The following is a 10,679-nucleotide window of genomic DNA, read 5'->3' as shown; positions in this document are numbered from 1 at the left end:
AAAACCAGTGTCTGTCATGGTATGGGGGATATTAGTGCCTGTGGGGTACTGTTATTAAATTATCAGAATTTATTAAAGAGAATTTATTAATTCTGTTTACTTATTAATTCTATTTAATAAATGTATTAAATTTATTTATTCTGTTCAACAAATGTATAATTTATTGTTGAAACAGAATTTATTAATCACTGCTTTTTGTTTCATCAGCATTTCACACACTGTCCCAAGAAATTTGTAGAATATATTGTAATTATTATTTTTTGCATGGGTGTGCAACTTTTGTGTTCTGAATTTGTGCACGGATGCTAAAAGGATTGACTTGGAATAAGCCTGTCATTTTTGGCAACACCATGGTAAAGCTGAAGTTAACCCCTTAAACCCTGAAGGGTGGGCCCATGCTTTAGTTCCTCACGAAACTACACAACATACAGATTCATTTCATAGTAGAAGCCAAATAATGAATAGAGTTACTCAGTGTTAAGTTTGATGATTAATAGCCAAGTGGTTGAACAGAGCAAACAAACCTGCTACTTAGTGAAAGGATCAACTTTAATAAATATATAAATACATGCTACATAAAGTGAAAGTCAACTGTACTTACAATTACAAATGAAGGGAGATCATGGTACTGGGACAGATTTTGGGGCCTTGATTGATTAAGTCATTGGGAGTTTCTCGTGACTATGCTCAGGTCAGTTGCTGGGTGGCTTCCACAAGGTGACGCAAGGCTAATCTCCCATAAGCCATCACAAAGTGTTTGATGTTTTAAACTGACTCCTGGCTGATCCTCTTTAGCCACCCATTCAGGGAGGGATAAGACAGACACATATGTCTTAAGCAAGGCTGTGATTCTGTACTTAAAACACCTAGCCAAGGATTTCCCTCTGTACAACAGCCATTCAATGTTTACATATTTTTTAATGACACTGTGCCTAAGTATGCATCTAAGTTTTCTAATCATGGTGAACCAAGTTGTTTTTCAGCTGAGTATTTTTTACATATTTACAGTGTAAAATCTTAGGATAAAGGCCTATGTTTTTACTCTTATCATTACCCTGTCTAACATATTGTTGACAATACAATCAGAGACTTTGGTGATGTCTCTTCTAACTCATTAATATCTGCCGGCAGAAGAGTTAGAATGTGTGCATGTCCACATTAGGCACAGTGAAATGTAGCGTGTGGGATCTTTGTGTGTGGTACCAAATTTTCTATGACTATACAATAGATGCATTATGCTGCCTTTATTGTTGGATGCACTGTGATAGTCTTTGTATAATTGAGAGCACACATTCCGTGCAGAACTGGGATCACTAAGACCTTATTACTGATTTGTTTGAGCAGTGACAATAAAAGACCATTGAAGTGTAAAGAATACACCTACTCATGTTATGTTGCACAAAAAATACAAATAAATCCATAATTTTTTTATTTTATTAGATCATGTTGGCCAATTTTTATATATTAAAATAAATGTAATGACAGCATTGAAAATCACATGATTGAAAAAGAGCAAATGGCAAAAAATTATCCCTTTTGATGTCTCAGCATGAAAGGGTTATTGAATTCTAAATGATGTTTTGCTTCCCACAGAGATTTGCTGGTCAGAAAGTTACGCCCATCATCCATGTAGTTTGGACCCAAACATCAGTCCAACGAGAAAGGAAAAATGTGAAGCTTTTCCAATCCTTTCTAATTTCCTCTGTTATGATCCATTATGACAATGAAATGTAACAGCAAACTCTCAACCCCGTCTTATTTCTTGCTCATTCGGGTCTCAGTAAATGTCTTGCTATAAAATGTTTAATTGAGCTGGCATTCATGTTCCAGACCTAAATAACAGAAGTCTGTCTTTCATCAGGGCCAAAGTAAATGTGACCCTTTTGGGTCCTTTCACTTTTCACACATGTTGCCAACTTACAAAACTGGAAGACAAGCTCAATAAAACACATTATTTAATGACTTTTATTGGCTACTGGAAGCAATGCAGTCTTGTTAACAACACTTTCAGTATGTTTAAATGTCAAAAATCACATCCATCATTTCCTTGCCTCGAAAACTGCTTTGTTTCAACTCAGTAACTTTTGAAAGTTGACTATAAGCATAAGTAGATAACATTACATCAGATAATGGTGTTCCACAAGGTTCTGCTCTTCGCCCACTATTCTTTGAGCTATATTCATGCCTTGGCCGTATTCTTCACACTTAAGAGTTCACTTTTCACTTGAGCATCTCTCATGTTAGGAGAAAACTGAAAACTTGAAAAATTTCTGCACTCTATACAGCTAATATTTTAGCTTTCGAAACCACTGGAGCACAATGACTAGTGGTAAATGAAGTAGTGGTGAATGACTAGTAATGAAGCAGTCCTGACAGAGTCAAAATCACCATGAAGACACTTGTCAGTGATCAATATGATAGAGTGCTTTTGGGTAACCAGTTCCTTCTGATAAGTAGGGAAACTGTTTGGAAAGACATGAATGTATCAAAAAGCTTCTGTAAAGTAGAAATCTGAAGTATTGTGGAACATGATTTGTTTCGTTTCAATAACTGTTCTGTCTGGGCCTGTCTTTTAGAGACATTAAGCATAACATTTTATGTTAGTGTAAATTAGTTTTTTCCATAAATAAGTTCAACAGACAAAGTTAAGATATATTAATTTACAAATAAAGCAAAGAAATAGAACACTTTATAACCATTATATGATAAAAAAAAACAAAAAAAACAAGACAGAGCTGTAAACAAGGTCAGTTTACCTATAAGTTATTTCAGGAAAAGAAATCAATTAACAAACAAGTGAACATGATGTGAAATTTCTGTTTCTTCGTGGAATCTGAAATTACCACAGAAGTACTTTAAAAAGTCACAAGATTACATCATGTTTATAGGCATTTGATCAAACATGATGTCAGCAAGTGAAATCACTGATAATTTGTTGATATTGGATGAAGGCCTGGCCAAGGTTTGGTGTAATTATCAGTGTTGGCATAAAGATTATTTACCCCAGAATGACACACTGGAATATTACCAGATCACTTTCCTGGCATGTTATCATCCATGTTCCGTCTTGCCCACTAGGAAGTATCTTTTGAGCATTAGCATAGATCTATACAACACATGGTTAGATTTATGCTGTTTTTGTCACTGACATCAGTTCCAGATATAGCAGACATTCACCATTATAAGTAATTTTAGAGTAGATTCCATCATTTTTTGGAACACATACTCATCCCACCATTTTTTCTGGACAATTGTTTTTATCAGTGTGTTGTATAATTTTAGAGGAGCCTACAGAATTAATATATCACCCCAATGAGCAAGAACTTTGGAGCCAGTTTGTGGTGTGTGCATTCAAAATGAAATGTATTGGAGAGGCTTTGTGTCCTCAAACGGCTGTTTATATTATGAATAAGTCTTTAAGAGACTTTTCAGTTAAACTGTAAGATTACAGGTAATTGTGATTGCAAAACCAATCAAATTAACCACTGGAATTTCTACAAGTTCATTTAAAACCTTAAGGTCAAGCTCTACACTTACTCGAGATCTTTGCATGATCTATTTGCATTTCTGTTCCAAAGTCTCTTCTGTAATTACACAAATGTCAGAATGAAGGAAAATCTATGTAGTACATAGTTTATGCCTGCATTCAAGTTATGATTTGAATCATGTTTGTGTATCTGACAGATTTCACTGCATTAACCACAGTTGGGACGTGTTATCAGTGTTGAAATATGTGAGTTTCCCATGGGGGATTTTTCCCAAAGGGACCTAACCACAGCACATGTTTGTTTCAAGTATATTGATTAAATAGTTGCTGAATGAACATTGCACAGCCACAGTGAATTAGCTAAATCTTGTGCACATGATAAGTGCAGCCTTTGTCCATGTTACAACATATTATCAACATCAGCACAGCAAGAATGTCTTGTTTAGTTAGTCACTCTAGAGCAAAAGGCTAAATTTGAGGCTAAAACTCATGTTCATCAAAGTTTATTCCCCATGCATGCTGTAATCACAGGCATCGAGATATAAAAAAAGGTACAGTGAAGATCAACTGCAGAAAAATCTTGGCATCAGTTCAGCTGATATAAGCAAAGACTCACGTTGAAATTATGATGTGATTTGGTTTAGTCAGAGCATAGCATCATGACAAACATCAAAGACCAACTTTGTGGAAATGGATTAACATGGCAATCCACCCAAATAGAAAATATAACCATATGTTTTAAATATGACTACTAAGATCCTACAGTCATCACGGTAGTTTCTCTCTATATATATACAGGCATTTTTGGGGCCTTTTGAGGCCTTTTTTTTCACTAGCTGGCAAAAGCAGAAGGAAGCCAGAGAGGTAATGTTGATTCTAGGAAGCTGAACATTGCAGCCAGAGACATCTAGTAACTGTCTTTCATTTATCATTAACAATAAAGAGAATGAATTACTCAAACTACAGAAATACTGCAATAGATGAGGAGGACAAGAAGTTAAAAGGTAAAGCTAGCAAAGCAGCTATCTAAATACTTTATCTCAGTTTTTTTTTTTCTGAAAGGGTAAAAACTTGTCTCTGGCATCTGTTCTGTGCTGTATAAAGTTAGAATCACTGTTTTCTTTACAACTTTGTTCAACAACCGAGGTAAGAGTTACACTAGTTACTTGCTGGTTTGGTTGTATTGATTAGCCTATATCTCGGTGGCTAGGCTAGCAGTCAGGATTGGTGACTGGGCATTGTAGTGAGAGAACACTGATGAAATAAAAAATGACAATGATATAAATTGCTAAATTCTGTCAAACCAATAAGGCTGAAAGATACAATGCTAAGACACAGAATACTGAACAACATGATAAACAACATTTTAAACTTTAGCTGGTGGGGTTTCACCATTAAATGTTTTAAATGTTAGTCCAGGCTTAGGCTTAATCTCTGTCTGGAAAACCAGCTCCTATAGTCTTATTGACATGGACTAAACCTAATCTTGCAGTAAATTGTAATGCTGATGTTCATTCACTGTCAAAAATTCAACATACCTTAGCTTTAGGTCTGTTCTGGGTCGAGGTATCCAGGTGCTAATGTTTTATTAGCTTACTCACCTTTTGGCTTCGATTGTGACTGCACTCTTTGAAATTAAGGTCCCTAAATGGTTCTTAGCTTGGATGTATATTCCATATTTCTAGAAAAAAACTTTTTGTCTAATTAGCGTCGGACCTTTATGTTATGCGGATGTTCTCTGAACTTTAGGAAGGTTCTTCACACTGTCACATCTCATTTAAATGAATGGTTCTGGAATCATCCATCAAAATGTTCTTCAGGGAACCAGAAGTTGTTCTTCTATGGCACCTTTATTTTTAAGTGTGCGCAAACACAATTTGGTGTGCATGTCAGTGGATGAATATTAATATTGTGACTTTTATTATATTATGATCTCACATCTGGCTTTTCAACCCAGTAGGATGTCAAGTAGGATGAGAAATTTTGTCTCTAAAGCTCTTTTAAGATCATTCTCTGGCTCCCCATGAGCTCCTCCTCGAATACTGTCTTCCAGATTTCTAGACAATTCATGGGTAAGTCTCACTTTGAGATTAACTTGAGTAAAACAGACACACTCCTGATTGGTGGTCACCCGGGCAAATGTCAGCTGTTGAGAATGATGTATCTGAGGGCAGGAGACGGTGTGGGCGTAGCGAGATCCCTTCACCTCTCGCAGTATGAGTAATGAGGAGTCTGGCCGGTGACTCAGACCAAAAGTAGAGACACGCTGGCAGAGAAACCCACACTATCATCCATTCAACTCTTATGATCAATAAGGCAGCACAAGCACTTTCTCATGTGGTGCCATGAAAACAGAACAGTGAATGGACAACACTGATAAAGCTGCTGCTTCAGATAGGTGGTCTTTACTAAAAAAGGAACATAGGTACGGTAGCTGTTTTTGCTTAGAGTAGATTGTATTGTTTCTTTCATTTCTTATACTGTCCATAGACTCCCTCTTAGGTAGATTGCCCAGCCAGCCAGGATGATCCGCTATATATGTTCTTTTCTACTTTATTTATGACTATAAATCTTGTATGTTGAATGATGTATGACTTACAACACTGTATAATAAGCTTCAGCAGTTCTATTTCTATCCGGATGGCTTCTGCAGCCCCTTATTAAGCACCTTTTTACTCTTTTACTACCTAGATCAGAGCCTACAGTAGGGATGTAACACTGAGTAACAAAAAAACAAAGTTATGTCAAAACTTGCCCTTTACATTGTGCGAATATTTCATGATGAATGGGCCAATAGAATGGTTCAAAGGCATTTAAAATAGAATCTTGTTACATTAACAATCATTAAAGTAAACGTTTTTTTCTTCTGTAAATTTCAGAGATTTTGTTACAGTGACAACAATATTTTATAACATTGAGTATCAGCCATATTAAGCCTGATCCATTTCTGATCACATTTTCAGAAGTCAACAAAGTGAAGATAAAGAATTTGGAATGAATTGGGGTAAAAAAACTGGATCGAAACATCCCTAATAATGACTAATTTTAAAAGGTTGGCTTGAATGTTTCATTGTACAGTGTTAGTGTGTTCAAATACTTATATATATCAAATGTATATAAAAGGCAGCCTTGGTCAAATGTTTTTTTTTGTTAAAGAAAAATAAGTTCACATCCTCTACAAAGAACACATTTCTGTACTTTTTAATGCACAACCATTGTTTATTTGCTGAATTTAGCATATTAGAAAAATTTTACAGCCTAAAATGTGACCTATAAAAAATGTTATGGGACATTTTATTTTTTTATGTTATATTCAGCAATAAATAGAAACTGTGCATTAAAAGTTGCATACCAATGCCATATTTTAGTTTGTTTCCAGCAGAGGATGTTTTAACTTACAGAAAATAAACAAAACATGTAATTTGACAGGGGGTATCCAAACTTTTACATATGACTCTGTCAAGTAATGAAAAAATAAAAGACATGCTAATGTCTTGCTAATTCACTAAACTTACATATATGCCCATTTTATATCAGCATAGAAATACAGAAATGAGGTTATAAAATACATATTCAAAACTCATCTCAGATGTTTCATTGACAGTACATCCAACAATATGTAGAAACCAGTGATTCCCATATTCTGTTGAAATGCTGTGATATGAAGCATGCCTTGTACATTTACACTGCATTTTGAAACTCTAGTTCAAACAACAGGGTTTCAAAATGAATTACACAGTACTTACCTACTTGCACTGGCTGTGCACGTGTCTTCCATCAGCGTCTGGCAAGGCCAGAGTCTTCCTCCTGTTTCCAGGTCATGTTGTTGGACTGGAGTCATATTGTCTATGTTGCATGGTAACACAGTGACATTGTGAAACGCTGTGGCTATCCTTGGCTTCTGGGAAGATTGCATTTTAATCAGTCTCTAGCGCATGTTTGTTGACACAGACTGATTATTTGATTACAAAGTTGAAAAAGTAACTGCGTCTTCAGATGTCCTCAGAGATTCATGCAAAGGCTTCAAGCCCACATGAGCCTTAGTCAATCTATTAAAGTGCCCGAGCTTTGGGGAGAATTATTTTTTTATGTTTTGTTTATTACTGCCTCCTGATTTCCTTAATTTCTCTCCTGTCATTTCACTACAGATGCCCATCAGAGGCCAGAAAGCTATACATTTTTAACCCCAAGCCCACACAGCTTGTGTAAATTTATGGGGGCATAATTAAAAATAAACGTACAGAGGCTGTTTAAATACCACATATATCACATGACATCACTTAAGTGATGTAAAGTGGCAGGTAATTGGAAACTGATGTATAAATCTAGCTTTTGTGGAGGTCTAATAAATAACAGAGAGGCGGAGGAACACCTTTACTATTACAACCAAAAATAGAACCAGACACATTCATTTCACAGTCTGTTGGCGGACCTTCTTGTTAAATGGCTTTGTTCTTGCCATGAATTACTTTGATAACAAGCAGAAAATCTTAATACTTTGCTGTATTAGTAAAGCAGATTTTTGTTGTTACTCAGTGAGTCAAGCATGCAAGTATGATATCTTTGGTGAGCATTTAGGTAAGTTTGGCCTACATTCAGAAGTTTTTACATACATGGCATTTATGAATAGCAGACTTCAGTAACATTAATTAATGGGACTTATTCAGTATTAGTACACACACGAGTAAACACACTGATCAGTTCATTAACAGTGTCATAAACAGCAATTAAGCTATGAACTAAGTACTTAGTGACTAATGCTTAATGAGCAGTTATCTAATACATGAATAATAAATATTAAATTACTTATTAGCATATAAATATCAATTAATTCATGACCCTTATGGTAAAGTGTTACTGAGACTTCATATTTGCTAATATCTCAATGAAATCTACATTCCACATACACTACTGTTCAAAAGTTTAAAATCACTTTTTTCAATAGACTTTTCAAAGTCATTTTTAAAAACAGTATTGTTCTTATCCTAAAATCTGAAAGGCTCAGTCAGATTTAAGGCTGTTGGAAAACACTCAATACACGCGCACCTATGACCACGTCACAATAATTAAATTCTGTATTAATATGCCAACTCACTAATGCTGCAAATGGACTTTTATGCTCCTAGTATGGACTACCAAGTTTACCGATGAAGTAAGAATCCTTTTTTATTTCAGCTGAGAGGATGACAACATATTTTCTTAACAAATAGACACAAAGATAACAGGCTGAACAGGCTACAAGCCAACAAAAGCCACTGCACAACACCAAACACATTGCACTGCTACCACATAGAATGTGTTGCAGTGAAGGAGCCAACGAATGTCAATTTGTATTCATTTACACTCGATCCATATAAATTTAATGAAATAAAACATTCAACATAAGTTATTCCATTTGGCATCAATTTACTTTTCAATTTGACTTCAGTTTACCTGAGGTAACACCATTTGCACTTGTCTGTTTATCTAAAAGATAGACTGCCTGACACCTTCATTAAAATCAATGGTTTTGAATTTTTGGATGCTGTGCAACTCAGTGCATCCAGTGGTCTTTCTGCTGCTTGCATGGACCACTGAGTCAAAAATACATTTTTACATCACATTGCTGAATATTATATAGTAATAACTGCAGTGAAACCCAACATATAGGAAATGGTCAGCGTATCACTGCACTGAAAGTACACATGTTGAAGAAAGAGTTTGATGTGAAGAGGTCATTTTCCTCCTAGCCTGTTATTAAAAGAGCTCAGCGTGGAGCTGTAGGAAGGAACTGTAGGAGTGCACAATAGTTTCTTTGCCTTATCTAATGGAACACAGATGCACCTGGCAACTCATAACGAGAGCACTTCCTTATCTTGTAATTGAGGGGTCAAAGCCTCTTATTAAGTGTAGCCCTGCTTGTGACGCCCTTAAGGGGAGTGAATGTCCTGAATACACTCATAAAGTTCTCTTTCAGGCAATAGATCACACTGTAACTATGTATCCTGGACCAACGCCCTCTAATAAATGAAAATGAAGGCTTGATTTCCTGGTTAGCTCGATTTGCATTTGATATTTCCCTCCATAGCTCTCTAGACAGATCTCTGGATGTGATTGTTTCTTTGCACATGCACATACCAAAAAGGAGGGGATAGTGTACATATATAGAAATGAATACTGGTCTGAAAGTGTGCCATGTTATGGATTTTCCTCGAGATGCAAATTTATTTCATGATGTGTTTGTTGTAGCCCAGAAGGACAGAACGTTTGGCCGACGGTGGGCTTCTGTGCAAAAATGTGTGCATCGCATTCATTTTAGTGCATTCAGTTTTTATCAAATATTAGAAATAACTGTTACATAATTGTTACATTTCCTTGTAATGGTAATCTAGGTGTACCTAGTCTCAATTTCTGCATTTTATAAATATTTATTGGATATACACACTAATGGCCCACAGTTTCTGTGCTGGTGCATCCCTATATTTTACCATATCATGGATACCGCAAAGGGTGGAAAACATGATGATATTTTAACATTATTGTGAGAAATTACATATGCTTTTCTGAGCACACTGTGGATATTGTTAGTACTTAAAGAGCACTGATCAAGTGCATGTTTCATTACAAACAGATCATAATTAGTTCTGTTTAACTGGATTTAGTGCAGCACAGTTTGTGAAACGTTGAATAAAATTCACTGTACATTGCATAGTTTTTGTTAGTATTTTTCAAATCTCAGAAACCTCTTTATTGTGAATATATAGAATCTATATATTCTCTATATTTAAACTATCGTGATGCAGATCAATATTGTGAAAATGATGTAATATTGTATTTTTGCCATGTCGCCCACTCCTAGACACCATGATGAGCCAGAAATATCCCTAAGACAAATTACAAACTTCTGTAGCTTATATAATTCTTGCAAACCCAATAAAAAAGTCACAATCTTAACTGCCCCCCACCTAAACCCCACTTTACCCCACTAAATTCAAATGAATTCAGAATTCAGTGAAACATTAGCAAAACTGCAGATTACAATCTATCCTATCATAAAAAGTATGACTAAACAAGACTCAGAAAAGCTTTCAATGGGTTCCTAAGTGGGTAATATTATGTTCCTTGAAGGATGAAGGGATGATTGAAGTCATCAGGTATGAAGCGTTGAAGTGGCTTGATGTAATGGCTGGAAATACTGGTGGGGGAAATCCCT

Source organism: Colossoma macropomum, unplaced genomic scaffold (genome assembly GCF_904425465.1).
Source record: "Colossoma macropomum unplaced genomic scaffold, Colossoma_macropomum, whole genome shotgun sequence".
Classification (NCBI taxonomy): domain Eukaryota; kingdom Metazoa; phylum Chordata; class Actinopteri; order Characiformes; family Serrasalmidae; genus Colossoma; species Colossoma macropomum.
The sequence above is the reverse complement of the archived record's forward strand: the minus strand, read 5'-3'. Positions refer to the sequence as shown.